Raw genomic sequence first — 15,678 nt, 5'->3', positions numbered from 1 at the left:
TCGAAGGAAAGAGAAATGCGTAAAAATGGATTTGGCCAAATTACGACCTATTCACCGCCCAAAGGTGGTTAAAACTAGGGAAAACTTACAGTATACATCTTTACCCAGCACCACAGCAGCGTACAGCCACATCCAGCTATCCCAGGATTAGCCAGAGCTCCTGAAAGGCACGCGAGACCGGTAATGGCGTACTACCAAACTGTGATAAAACGCCAGAAAAAGAAGACACTTAGTGGTGAATTTTGCTAGAGTTAAGTTTTATTGTCGAAATCCAGATTACAAGCACTTTTTAAAATTATACATCAAGATTATTCACTGTCAATTCCTCCTCATTTTATTTCAATGACAAGATCCACCAGAATATATCACCCACATCGTTTTATTCTACCAAATTCATCTACCTATTCATACCAACAGAGATTTTCTCCAGATCAATTAAGGATTGGAACAACTTACCATCTTCCATCATTGAGAGCAACAATATTGACTCTTTTTCAGCGGAACTGCAAACATTGTATGGAACTCAATAACTGTAATCTTTGTAACTACGTAGCTAAATTCATTTTATGATTGCTTTTTTTCCTGAGCATATCAGCTGTGCTGTCTGCTCAGTAACAATAATAATAATAATAATAATAATAAATCAACCATCAGTTAAACTTTAGCGGTCTTATTTTGCTGTCTGCTTTTTCACACGAAGTGAGAATCCCAGCACATGAGCGATTCTGGCTAACTCGGGGATAGCTCGATGTGGCTGTACGATGCTGTGGTGCTGGATAAAGACCTATACTGCAGGTTTCCCCTAGTTTTAACCACCTTTGGGCGGTGAATAGGTCGCAATTTGGCCAAATCCATCTTTACGCATTTCTCCTTCCTACGAAACTGCCCTGTTGGGAGGCAGTACGGATCTTTTAATGCGTAATAACTCACCTACATACTTTATTCTATCACTGGCATCTCTTTTCCTTACGTATTAATAATCTTGGCATGAATTTAGCGAGGAATTCAACTTGCAACATGAAACAGTCTGGTACAAAAACATGGCGATTTGGGTGTGTCCATTGCGTAATTTTTGGTTACCATGGTTTTGATTTGCCTGAAATATACACACTCGCACTCGGGCTGCGCCCTCGTGCTCGTGTGTATATTTCAGGCAAATCACTCGTGCCCATGTAACTACTACATAATATGCACAGCATAGCCTGACAAACTGTATCAAAGTGAAGCCTAGGAATTTGACTAAATACTGTAGGTACATCCTTTGTTGCTAGGGGATAAGAAATTTTTGTAACAATTAATAAGGAATGTTCGTTGTGTAGGATATGGATGTCTATGAATACAATATGTACAGTAAGAATTTCTCCTGGAAATCTATAACACTCAGTCATGATTAACATTGAAGATGATATTAGGTATTACGCCAGTGTGCATCACAAATGTGTGAATCCATAAAATGCAATTAATTTCTTTGATATGAATACCTTATTTCTTGGAAGGTATAAAGCAATATTTCATCACTCATTTAATATAGCTACTAGGTTAGTTGTTAGTGATGGATAGGTATTATATGTGAGATGAATTATACAGGTATACACTTAATTACTTATCGTCAGTATATTGGTACAAACATGCACTGGTAATGAAATATAGTGCATAAAATCCCATTGATAGGGCCACTTTCAAGCCCAATAATTATTTCCTAAATAAAGAGGTAGCTTTGTTAGTGAAATAAAATTATGACATGTTAACTATATAGTCTTGTTAAAGCCTCTTAAGTGATATGAATTTTTCACTGTAATATGGTTCTTCCAACTTACTTTATACACTATTATGCTATTCATATGACTAGTTGGCATTGCCATTGGTTGTGATAATGAATGAATTTGAACAAAGAAGATGGACCATAACAGTGGTCCAAGAGTATAATAATAGTAACTATATAGTGTTCAAAACAGCACTTTAAACTATTAATAGCAACTATATTATAGTTACCATTGGTAAGTGTTTTATTGTACTGTCAATAAATCTGATTGTATTGAATTGTTTAAATGTTGGGATATTGTGTGTACATAATAAGCAGCATGGGGCTTGGTTGGTTGGAAAACAAATCAAGTTGCACAAACATTTGAAATTTTGCAAATACTTTCATGAAGGGGATATAATTGACTTGGTCACAGAGCACTAATCTTAAATTAATTATGAAATTTGACAGATAGAAACTGAGTGTGGGAGACTATTTATGCCATTATACAATACATTAACAAAGCATGCATCATGATATTCCCACGCTAAGTATAGTTAGTAACTATGGATACAATATGCATAAACAATGCTAACTCCATAATGGGACACTATTGTACCAGTATACTCCTCCATACATATTGTATTAGACACACCCTGGATGGCTTCAGCTACGTAGATCCATGGTCGATGTGATAACAGTATGACCAGTGAGGCTGCTCTTCACCAGAATAGCAATCCATTCACGAGTAGCCATGTGCATAGGTGATATAAGTAACAGATTGTTTGAATGGTATTATTGTATTTAGTTTATTTTGGTGTACACAAATTATACATAGGTGTTTAATGACTCATATCCAAAACATAATATGCAGTTTCAAAGTCAAATAAGTATGCAAGTTTACAACATTAATAATTTCAGCTATGTATATGATGACCGTGACTTGTAGTTGACCAAAAATAATAAACAGTCATCTTTTAGATACTGGCTTCTCTTGAAAGGATTGTACTGTAGTGCTTTGTGTGTCGTGAATCTGTTGCACCAACAACCATATTCTGGTTCTGTCTCATCTATAACTCGTTGACATTCATATCCACCATCTTTGAAGACGAACTCCTTTACCATTGAGTGTGCTGAGTTTTCGATGTGGTTTAAAATCTGTACTGTGATTACTCCTTGGAATGGCCACTCAAGTTCATCATCGTGGTCACCCTTAACTAGGGAGACCACTACTGCTACAGCATCACCGCTACACCATCCATTAGCATCCACTCTCAACCTGAACTGATATCCTTGTTCGTGTGTACAGAAAACAGGTGAGTACCACTGTTCATTGTTCATTTTCTTTTGTTCAAACTCACTCATCATAATAATCATTGGTACCACAACAGCTTCAGTTGTATTGGGAGGTAATTTGTGCTGTAGACGTTTCCTTGTGTGATCATCAACATCATCACTCCACTCACACCCTGAATCTACAAGACCTTCTGACAATGAGTCGATTGAAATTCCCTTTTGTTTACTCAGTCTTTTTCTTCTAACTGCACAGCCATTGTCTGATGCTCCATTGAGGTCTTTCACTGGGTCAGCCATGCTACCTTACGAATACACTTCAATTCAAGCATTACACACTACAATGGCTATCTGCATGGCTTGGTCCTCTTTTATACACTGGTAGCTATACATATTGTATGGCTTCATTTTAATGCTTCCTGCCTTGAAATTATTATTAACTTCCTGTTTTGATTAGTCCTGAATTCCTGCTCAGCATAATAATGAAACACATGCTGTGTAGCTACATGCTTAGCTATGCATAATAGCCTGCTAGAATTTTTTGCACATTAGTATTTTGGATGTCACTATATACAACAGATTTTCTTTGGGCTCTCATGATATCACTACACATTCCCTACAAGCAGCTCTTGGACTACTATATGTTGTTGCTAATTTAGAATTGTGCATAAAGCTACTCTACATAAAAAGTTCAGTCCTGAAACATTTAAATTACTTTTACCTTCTGGGAGGCTGCACCCTCACAAACTCCTGCTTTATAACTACTTACTACCATAATCATGGTGCATCCCCCTTTGCCAAACCCTGGATCTGCCCCTGCCTCACTATATAGGAGCACACACTTTATAGGAAATGTCAAAAGGATTTCTGGTAGACTAGTGTTGAAACAACAGTTTGTTGAAAGACAGATTAGATAACCGGCAAGTCTACACTAGTGACTAGATACAGTCAGTTAATTCTTAAATTCAAGACTTATTTTGTATACTTTCAGGTACAATTTCAGGTTTTGTTTTATTTCATATGTAGCTAATGAGTGTATGTGTTTGTGGGTGTGCGAGTGAATGAAATTAAAGCATGTGTGCGTGCATGTATGTGTGCATGCACAGTGTACTTGAGATTCATGTATCATTGCTCTACTCTTAGTTAGGCCTACCACAGAGAGATTGATACATTATAAGTTTCTTGCTAAGCAAAAGGAATGCCAAGTATTCTGTAATCAGTATAAAGTAAAGTTATAAAGTAAAGTGCTATAAATTTATGCTACATAGTTTATATATCTTGTGTTGACTAACGTAGTTTCTCTGATTTTCTCAGCAGTAGAACTAAGGAATATACATTCATGAAGATCAACCCTAATCCAGAAATGAATGATTGTTTGTGAATTGACAAGATAAATATGTCTGGGCCTGCAAAAGAGGACATGTAGGTACATATGGTTCATAACTTCTGATGTCAATCTATGCATGATGACAAAAATTTTAGACCTTATTAGCTACCAATTTAATTAGCTGTGTAATACAAGGTACAGCTGCAGGCTGTGGATATTCTATCCCAGTACTGAGATATGACCTGTTATGTTATGTGATGTACATCAACGTTGAAACCGGGTCACTACTGCTGACCCGGATGACCCACTGACCCGGATTGACCCGGATGTGACCCGGATTAATTAAAGCCGAGACGTGTTTCGGCTAGTCTCGGGTGAGCGAACGAGTCTACATTTTGAGCGTTCGATTCGTGTTGAGTAAATATTGCAACTTCAGCCTAGCTGTAGGTTGAAGACCAAAATAAAAAAAAAAAAAAAAAAGGTCTTCACCTACTGACAATAGCTACCCCTCACCATAGATACCCTCAGTTTCGTGCTACATACTGCACTTACTAACAAATAGGCGTGGCTGAACATATGTCGGTAATGCGATAAGTGGGCGTGGCTCACGAAAGCAACTTGATATCGTTACTAAATAGACCATTATGGTGTATGGTCACATTACGTTATTTTGACCAATATGGTCTATGTTACTCACATGGTAGGTTACGAGGTTTTACTAGACCAGGCGAGTCTAGGTTTCTTCCTCTCGGGTTTCGTCGAGGTGAGCTTTGAGGACACTCGGGGGCGTTACTCTCTCTACTTTGAAGCAGAGCGTATTTCTATGACCATGATGTGGGTTGAAATTGCACAGAGGTTAGTTGTAGGGCTGATTATCACGTGTGGCCTTCATCCATAGATATACAGGTTACTCTTTTTAGTATTGTGGGTTCCCATGAGTCTATGTCAAGGGCTGCTTTCCTGGTCATCAAACAGTTGATTGGAAGTAAGTTATTTCATGTGTCAGTGCACACACCATGGTTGTATTCTGGGTTCAAATATAGTAGTAGCCTGGGCATCTGCAACCTGAAGTATTGTCTGTTTTGTGTACGTAATGATGTCTGTAGTGCGCATCCATCCATTTAGCAAGTGTATCGCAGGTCTTAAGTGGTAATGCATGAGAGTCAGGTGGGACTTTGTATGCCAACATCTTCACCTCTGAGATAAGCAGTGCTGGTACCACCACAGGAAGATTGCCTACAGTGACTCATTGAGTATGCACAGGTCGCCACACTGGATAGTGCATGTCCCTGTAACTACGTAATTAATACAGCTTGCACATGCCAAAAGCACCAGCCTGGTAATAGTGAGGCAATGTTTCTCCAGCATTAATACCCAGTTGTTGTTGTTGTGCAAGAAACTGTTCTCACATTGTCACCTTTAAGTGGGGGGCTGCATGGTGTCAACTGAGGAAGCATCCAGAAGAGGTTGGTCACCATGGCATTCGATTACATAACCAAACATTTTTCCATGTATTAAACCTTGTGTAACAGATAGGAAAGCAATGTGAGAAGACCCGTAAGGGCCCTAGGACACACTGGTATGGATGTACGATAGAGGAGGTGTCAATGTTCAATTAGTTCAACATGTGGTTCAACATTTGTTTGAGGCCATTAGATGAATCAAAATTTCTAGGTATTTTGAATTCCGAGTCTACAACATTCCTGTAGACATATTGACTAGTATGCAGGTTGGTCTAACCGTAATACTTTTTTATAAATGTTATTTGTCTTTATGATACCTAACAGAGTCTGTGTAATGTGGTGTAATTGGAGTTTGCCATAATTTTTTTCTAATTGTATATATACATTGTACATGTACGAATGTAGTTGTAGCAATATGTATGGCAGTGTGTGTGTACGTGTGCGTGTGCGTGTGCGTGTGGGTGTACCTGTGTGTGTGTGTGTGTGTGTGTGTGTGTGTGTGTGTGTGTGTGTGTGTGTGTGTGTGTGTGTGTGTGTGTGTGTGTGTGTGTGTGTGTGTGTGTGTGTGTGTGTGTGTGTGTGTGTGTGTGTACATGTGTGTGTGTGTGTACATGTGTGTGTGTGTGTACATGTGTGTGTGTACATGTGTGTGTGTGTACATGTGTGTGTGTACATGTGTGTGTATACATGTGTGTGTGTACATGCGTATGTGATATAAAAACCAGACAACACTATGGTATACTTACTGTGACAATGCAAGGAGTACTGGCTTAAGATTATGATTGTGGCTTTAGTGTGTGTTTGGATAATTGTATGGGTGTGTACTATCTTTAAAATGTAATAACAGATGCAGCTATGCGACGGTACTTAGCGAGTACCAGAAGCCCATAAGCACCCCAAGGAACAAAGCAGTGTTTCAAGCGAATCAGTGTGCACATATCAATGTCTGTGTCTTGCAGCCCCTGTAAGTATGACTGTGCAAATCAGTGTTTCTGTTATTAGATATAACTATTTAACGTATGTCAGTGTGTATAACTGTTGGCCAATTGTATAATTCCTACTGTGAATGCTTCAATATTAAAAAGCTACTTTCCTAACGTAGCCACCCGGTTAATAAAAAGTCTAGGAGTTTTGTCCCTATTTTGAGTAGGCATATCAGAGGTGCTAGCTATGTAAGTTTGAACTCTGTCTAATTTAGTTTTATCCTTTTTGTATTATGCAGTTTAGTTTTTTATCCATTTTGTATTATGCAATGATTTGACATGTAGAAACAACTGCTACCATGCATTGGACATGATGGATCTATGATTGCGTCAAGCACCAAAATTCTTATGTCAATAGTTGCATGCATGTGATGTGTTGTACACCTTGATGAGTCATACTGTATAGAGGAAAACTTTGGCAGGGGTAAACTCAGGCAAATAGCAAGCTAAATTACATTTAGTGAAATAAAGTTTGGCGAATTTAAGCTCAATATGTTTAGCTATAAAGATGCTAATCTGAGGTGCTACGAGTAATTTGCTGGTTAAACGCTGTAGCAAATCACCAAATACACCAAAGTTTTTCCCTGCCAAAGTTTCCCTCTATGCAGTGTTTGCTGGGGAGCAAGGTCATGTTTATATGTGTAGACACATACACTAGATTGCTTGTTTGGCAGTGTCTGTAGCAACTGTAAAAGGGAGTAGACAGCACAATTACCATTACAGACATTGTAAAATATGCTGCAAGCAGTCATTTTATAATGCTATAGTATATACATACAATCTATAGTATTGAATTGTAGTTGAACAAAACTATTTTGTATGTACTACTGTAAAGAATTGCAGTGTGTCTGTGTGTGTGTCTGTGTGTGTGTCTGTGTGTGTGTCTGTGTGTGTGTCTGTGTGTGTGTCTGTGTGTGTGTCTGTGTGTGTGTGTATTAGAACTAAAAATGTTGATCGACTTAGCCTGTGTACGCAGTTGACATCCAAGGTTTTGTTCTGTTCAAAAACTTGGTTGGTTCCCATGTATGTATAGTGTGGATAGAACCCTACACACATTTACATTGAATTATATGTCAATTTGGCACATTTTTCACATGCTTTGTGAAAAATGTGCTTTGTGGACTAAACTTTTAAATGTTTTCCTACTGTGCCCGCTGCATTTTCTATCTCTGTTAATGTTTAGACACTTGTAAATACGTTTCTGTGAAGTAATTTTTAATACTACTTTATTTTATTTATTTAGGTAAGACAGCATCAGCCAGTAAATGACTGCTTTTTCCCCCAGCTATGTCCTGGTACAATTTATACCTGGTTAAGCTGGGTGCTGTGAGTGGCTAGAGCAATGGGAGTGAAATTCTTGCTCAAAGAAACAACAGTAATGGTGAGTCCCCCACATTTTGTAAGGCGTATTGTGTCGCAATAATTTGTGAGCGACTAAGTGATAAAGTGAACATGACATTTTGAATGTCTGTTTGCAGTAGGTGTACATCATATCAATGAAATGGATTGGCTAACCAACTAGTAATTTACATGCCTCCTTTTGCTACGTGGCTACAGTGGAATGTTTCTATTGTGGACACTTTGGTACCCAAAATTTTGAGATAAAATTGTAGAGGAAAGACTGGCCTATTTTTCTATTGTGTCCTTAATTAATTTGGAGCGTTTGTAAGAGTGGTTTTTAAGCAGCAACGTATATTTTGATAATCCATTTAGCTACCTATTTAGGTTGTATTATAGTAAGTGTGTATATACATGTACATACAGCTGTATCAGGGTTGAAACTGGGTCACTACTGCTGACCTGGACGACCCACTGATCTGAACTGACCCAGATCTTATCCGGTTTTAAACCAAGGTGTACGTCGAGAGCAATAGTTTGGGTGCTCCACTAGCTAGGGTAGGTAAGTTAATTCACAATTGGTTAGTGGTCACGTAAGTCTACAGATGATAAAACACAGGTAGGTGTGGCTTAGTACATGCCTACAGACTTCAACGGGCCTTTCTGAAAATGAGTGTGGCTCCAGGTATATCTACAGACATTCCCATGCATTCCCTATAAGTAGGCATGGTTAAGTATGAAACTGGACTGCAGCAAGGGTGGATTAGAGTATGACACATATACATAAATACATTTTATCAATGGATTAGTGAGTGTGACTCCACGTAAGCATACAGGCAGCAACGGACATGGCCTTGTGCATACCAACACACCTTACTGATAAATAGATGTGGCTCCACACATGCCTACTACAGACGATAAAGCACAATCCCAATAAGTGGACATGGCTGGCAAGTCAACACATATGTACACTTCCACAGTGTCAAGCCAATTAATCCATATAAGTGGGTCAAACCTGGTTCGCCCCGACAAAATATGACCTGACCCAGTTTTAACCCTGAAATTATTGTGACCTGGAAATATTTTCTTAGTAATGGTCATGGCAACGGTTGCTAAGCAATTGCTGTCAGTGATCACCAATCCATATCATTTTATCAAATTGTGCTGTTATTTAAATTATTTCCATTTCCTTACAGTTGTGCATGTCAGTAACAAACTGATCATGATACTTGAAGCTTGCAGAAGTTATCGATGAATTATTATTGGTAAACTGATACAATTACACTGACTTTGGTATATTGTGATTGTATGTATATTCTATAGGAAGAGACTAGCATACTCAATTACTGTATAAAGAATAATGTCTCATTTTACAACACTTGTACTGTCATTTATTACATTTTCATCATGTAAATTGTCAGATATATATATATATATATAAATTATGAGGATTTTTAGCTCACTAAGGTTAACAGATGTGCGTATGTGTCTGTTTTCACTCTACTTTTTATCTAGTAGTAGACAGAAACCTGAGTAACAACATAATCGTAACCGGCTGCATGCCAGACAGTTATTTGAGAGTTAATACAATCAGTGTATATATGCTTCATGTAATACATACTTAAGAATTGGTATATATCCAGAATATAATTATTTTGTAATTTCTATATCATAATAATGTACTATGTACTGTACTATATTATATGTATATATATGGTGAATAATGAGTTAAATCTCATCTTATTAATCAGCTGCAGTGACTGTATTAGAGCAGATAATGTAGGCCATTTTTCACGAAGACACATTTAATCCATGTACTGTAATGTCAGTGTCAATGGCCAATTTAGGGTCAGGTGACCTGATCACACAAAAGTTTCACTGTATGTATTATTAGAGTAGTATATTGGTATGTTTATTATGAATAAAGAGCAGTTATTTAAATTAAGCCCATTTTTATTACATAGCCACACTGTTTTTAATTCATGTGAGTAGCTGTATAGTTAGAATATATAATTAATTACACATATACACGTATGATATATTTCTGCTGACTATTGAACTGAAAGAAGAATATCTTTCTCACAATGCGCAAGTGGTATTCATGTAGTCACTTCATTTAGTAATGGGACCACACTCTTGTACAATACATATTACTGTACATGTACATGTAATTTAACACAAAGCAGGCTAGCCAATTATTATTATATGGCGATATGGTCTCACTAGTAGTGTGGCAGCATAATAGTATAGTAGCGATATTAATTATATAAATTTTGAAACCCAAACTGCATGCACTCCTCAAGGTACAACTTCACCCTCACAACATCTATCATATATTCATTCCCTTGACAATAATGAACCTACTGTGTACATCAGCTTCTGATAACGTAACATTCTCAGATGCAATGGTAATAATACTTTAATATCAACCTATGATCAATATACATGCAGGACTTGAACTTACTCTTCAGTTCAACTTTATTTTCATTTTTAAGGTACTTGAGTCTCACATATTTATATTACAAGACGACCTGTATACAATGTTTAACATTATTCCTTCCATGCATATGGTATTTGTATGCTAGCATCTATTATAATTAAAATAATGACACAGGTTCTTGAAAAGGCCACATAATATCACATAGATGTATAACTAAATTCTGAACTTCTGGAGCTGTTTCTACTTTGAGCTAAGAACTGACATCACTGGATGGTGTTGTTGATCTTGAATTTGTATAATAATCATCTATGCATTCGTGAAGGTGACATATCATAAGATGTGTCTGTTACACAAATTGTCTCACTTATTCAATTGTGATACATCGCAAGTCATTTATCTTGCAAGTTAATTGTGTAGTACATTGTACTGTCAAGAGTCAGTTTCTATCACCAGATCACCAAAACAGCTGTATCCTACTTGCAAGTGGTGTGATGTGTTTTACTTGTTAGTGTGCATTCTATTAGATTAATTTTTATTTCTTAATGGACCAGACTTTACAGAAGATTGTGAGTGATGATTATTATGAATCCACAGTCTACATACACACGTACAGTTTTATAATTTAAGGGGGAAACAACTGAGAGGTAGTGAAATGTCATGTAATGTTATATTGGTGCGACTATTTGAGATGTATGCTTGTATATAACCAGTGTACAGGTGTGTGCATAATTAGGTAATATTACAGATCTTAGTATAATAGTGAAGGCCAGTTGACCACCTGTTGACCCATATGCATAAATAACCTGACTAGCTCATAGCAGTTTGAACTTCTCTTTTTACAGAATCCTAACCATTTACACAATACTGTATACATCATCAGTTGCATAATTGGCAGGAATCATTAATTTTGGTGATTTCGTTGCATGATAATTATTTAGTAACATTAGCACTTAGGAATCAGAATCAGTTTTACTTTTGATGAACACACCTAATTTCATATATAAATTCACCAAATTCAATTCTATCATCAAATTCAAGCTGTCCATGAAGTCATTACCCTTAAAATTTTGAAAAAAGATTAACAAAAGCCCCAATTGATTTAGACCATGGCTTCATAAGAGGTTACATGCTATGCATTATCACCCAAATCCTCATGACTGTTCTGACAATTTTACATACCAGCATACTGGCTGAAGGCATCCCACAACCATCTTTAGGCTTGGCCTTTTCTCTACATGACTTTGTCATTACCCTTCGCTTGTGGTAGGGTGTCCCTCTGTTTCCTTTGTCACCACTTTGCACTTGCTTATCTACCATTGATCAGTTTGGTGACCATCTCCTTGGTTGTTCACATGGCCCAATGCATATCCAATGTCATGATACTCTAGTTACTGTATTACATCATGCTCTACTCGGTGTTCTCTGGGAGCAAGGTATCGCCTCTTCTGATCATTCTCGTCCTGGGGATATTTATCACCCAGATTTCTCTCTAGGTCATCCAGTTTACTTTGGTCTCTCTGTCAGATGTACCACTCAGCTTTTGCTTTCCTTCGGCTGGCTGCTGCTGCTGGTGAGGATCCACTATTTAGAAACTGTGAGCAATATTTGCCTGAGTTTATCCCTGCCAAAGTTTTCCTCTATACAGTATGACTCATCAAGGTGTACAACACATCACATGCATGCAACTATTGACATAAGAATTTTGGTGCCTGACGCAATCATAGATCCATCATGTCCAATGCATGGTAGCAGTTGTTTCTACATGTCAAATCATTGCATAATACAAAATGGATAAAAAACTAAACTGCATAATACAAAAAGGATAAAACTAAATTAGACAGAGTTCAAACTTACATAGCTAGCACCTCTGATATGCCTACTCAAAATAGGGACAAAACTCCTGACTTTTTATTAACCGGGTGGCTACGTTAGGAAAGTAGCTTTTTAATATTGAAACATTCACAGTAGGAATTATACAATTGGCCAACAGTTATACACACTGACATACGTTAAATAGCCATATCTAATAACAGAAACACTGATTTGCACAGTCATACTTACAGGGGCCGCAAGACACAGACATTGATATGTGCACACTGATTCACTTGAAACACTGCTTTGTTCCTTGGGGTGCTTATGGGCTTCTGGTACTCGCTAAGTACCGTCGCATAGCTGCATCTGTTATTACATTTTTAAGATAGTACACACCCATACAATTATCCAAACACACACTAAAGCCACAATCATAATCTTAAGCCAGTACTCATTGCATTGTCACAGTAAGTACACCATAGTGTTGTCTGGTTTTTATATCACACACGCATGCACACACACACACTGCCATACATATTACTACAACTACATTCGTACATGCATAATGTATATATACAATTAGAAAAAAATTATGGCAAACTCCAATTACACCACATGACACAGACTCTGTTAGGTATCATAAAGACAAATAACATTTATAAAAAAAGTATTACGGTCAGACCAACCTGCATACTAGTCAATATGTCTACAGGAATGTTGTAGACTCAGAATTCAAAATACCTAGAAATTTTGATTCATCTAATGGCCTCAAACAAATGTTGAACCACATGTTGAACTAATTGAACATTGACACCTCCTCTATCGTACATCCATACCAGTGTGTCCTAGGGCCCTTACGGGTCTTCTCACATTGCTTTCCTATCTGTTACACAAGGTTTAACACATGGAAAAACGTTTATGTAATTGAATGCCATGGTGACCAACCTCTTCTGGATGCTTCCTCAGTTGACACCATGCAGCCCCCCACTTAAAGGTGACAATGTGAGAACAGTTTCTTGCACAACAACAACAACTGGGTATTAATGCTGGAGAAACATTGCCTCACTATTACCAGGCTGGTGCTTTTGGCATGTGCAAGCTGTATTAATTACGTAGTTACAGGGACATGCACTATCCAGTGTGGCGACCTGCGCATACTCAATGAGTCACTGTAGGCAATCTTCCTGTGGTGGTACCAGCACTGCTTATCTCAGAGGTGAAGATGTTGGCATACAAAGTCCCACCTGACTCTCATGCATTACCACTTAAGACCTGCGATACACTTGCTAAATGGATGGATGCGCACTACAGACATCATTACGTACACAAAACAGACAATATTTCAGGTTGCAGATGCCCAGGCTACTACTATATTTGAACCCAGAATACAACCATGGTGTGTGCACTGACACATGAAATAACTTACTTCCAATCAACTGTTTGATGACCAGGAAAGCAGCCCTTGACATAGACTCATGGGAACCCACAATACTAAAAAGAGTAACCTGTATATCTATGGATGAAGGCCACACGTGATAATCAGCCCTACAACTAACCTCTGTGCAATTTCAACCCACATCATGGTCATAGAAATACGCTCTGCTTCAAAGTAGAGAGAGTAACGCCCCCGAGTGTCCTCAAAGCTCACCTCGACGAAACCCGAGAGGAAGAAACCTAGACTCGCCTGGTCTAGTAAAACCTCGTAACCTACCATGTGAGTAACATAGACCATATTGGTCAAAATAACGTAATGTGACCATATACCATAATGGTCTATTTAGTAACGATATCAAGTTGACGAAAGAGCTACGCGATAGCGCTTATAAGTTCCACGTCGTCAAACGAACGAACAATTTCGTTTCTCACGTGATCCAATCCGGGTCAGACCCGGATGACCCGGAGAAAATGTGACCCGGATGACCCGGATGACCCGGATGACCCGGATGACCCGGATGACCCGACCCGGTCTCAACGCTGATGTACATGTACATACTTTGTGCCCACATGTCCATGTTTTTGCAGACCTGGGAACACCAATATCTTCATGATCTTAATGTACATATATATATATGTATAACTGTCATGAAACAAACTGTAACATCGCAGATCATGTACCTACTTCACCAGCGAACAACAGAGTACATTGTTCTGTATGTGAAAGGTCAGCCTAGTGACCTGAAACAACATAAGTGTTGGCAGAAAGATCACTGTCAGTTAAACATTAACAAAGGGCCATTCAGTATTTGTTGTGTCACCATCAGTTCTGTAGCAAAGGAGGACTAACTGTTCACAAGTGTAAGGCTGACAAGGCGATGTCTTAGCTTCTTCATGAAGACCATGTATGTGACCTTTATGGTAGTAAAGAGAAGGAGGAGGTGTGTGCGTGTGTGTGAGTGAATCTGTGAGACCTGAACAGTCATGGGCTACTAGTGCTCAAATTCATGAGTGATGCACATACAGGCATCCCAGTACTGGTTTGTTGGGAAACAATAGCTGTGTTTCACATGGTTGTCAGAGGTTTTGCTTTGAGTGCATGTGTCATATGTGTCGTTAACATGTTAACCAGGCCATTCACCTTTCAAGAACGTGGCATGTCACGTGGCCGCAAACCTGTTAAACCAGTTTGTTGATTACACAATACTTGAAACCATCTCAACATTACTTCATGTGCTTAGATCATAGCGCACCCTTACGCTATAGCGTGCACTTAGATCACAGAAATTATGTGCAAGTTCTTATAGTGCTATATCGCAATATCTGCAGCATGCATGTTAACTTCAATTTATTGTGATACAATAAATTACATTTGCTATGACCTAGCACTTGATTTACAGTAACAGAGTCACAATATGTGATCAGCTCTGTGAAAATCAGTCTCATAGCCTCTTCAAATTCCTAACTTTTGCAGTTCATAGTTTTCTTTCTATGTGGTCTATTTGGTCAGACTGAACATACGTCATAGCACCTTTAATTTGTCTCAATTTTCTGGTGAAAGTTTTAGCTGATAAATATGAAGTTATACTTTATCTAAGAATAATTGGAAAAGCTTAAAGGTAGCTAACACATTATTGCTATGTTAACAATAACCTACGTACTGTATATATAGATTTGATTGTCATACTGTTTACTGCTACAGCTGGCACTAGCAAAAGATACAAAAGTAGCTTTGTTGTATACTGTACATACCCGCATGATATTGCAAAGATCTGCAAACCTTTAAGCAGACACAAATGTGAGTGAAAAACACATGGATACGATTGATAACAAGATATGTTGAATCA

The 15,678-nt window shown here is 37.9% G+C and overlaps 2 long non-coding RNA genes across 10 annotated transcripts; one reads left to right on the top strand and one right to left on the bottom strand.

Moving 5' to 3' along the window:
- Positions 1–4,969: 4,969 nt before the first annotated feature.
- Positions 4,970–9,579, top strand: LOC136260744 (uncharacterized). Of its 7 annotated transcripts, XR_010703641.1 has the most exons (8): positions 4,971–5,008; positions 5,066–5,216; positions 5,268–5,346; positions 6,672–6,788; positions 7,093–7,157; positions 8,051–8,188; positions 9,342–9,410; positions 9,469–9,579. It is a non-coding gene; the product is annotated as an uncharacterized lncRNA (long non-coding RNA). The 7 variants fall into 7 exon arrangements; XR_010703640.1 differs by having other exon boundaries at positions 4,970–5,216; XR_010703644.1 differs by lacking the exon at positions 5,268–5,346 and having other exon boundaries at positions 4,970–5,216.
- A 2,619-nt stretch (positions 9,580–12,198) lies between these two features.
- On the bottom strand, positions 12,199–14,284 carry LOC136260557 (uncharacterized). Of its 3 annotated transcripts, none has more exons than XR_010703607.1 (6): positions 13,954–14,284; positions 13,824–13,902; positions 13,546–13,669; positions 13,343–13,496; positions 12,647–13,280; positions 12,199–12,343 (listed from the first exon to the last, which is right to left on the bottom strand). It is a non-coding gene; the product is annotated as an uncharacterized lncRNA (long non-coding RNA). The 3 variants fall into 3 exon arrangements; XR_010703606.1 differs by having other exon boundaries at positions 13,556–13,669; XR_010703605.1 differs by having other exon boundaries at positions 13,343–13,669.
- Positions 14,285–15,678: the final 1,394 nt, after the last annotated feature.

The sequence above is a fragment of the Dysidea avara genome, chromosome 7 (assembly GCF_963678975.1).
Source record: "Dysidea avara chromosome 7, odDysAvar1.4, whole genome shotgun sequence".
Classification (NCBI taxonomy): domain Eukaryota; kingdom Metazoa; phylum Porifera; class Demospongiae; order Dictyoceratida; family Dysideidae; genus Dysidea; species Dysidea avara.
This window is presented reverse-complemented; position numbering and strand designations above follow the sequence as displayed.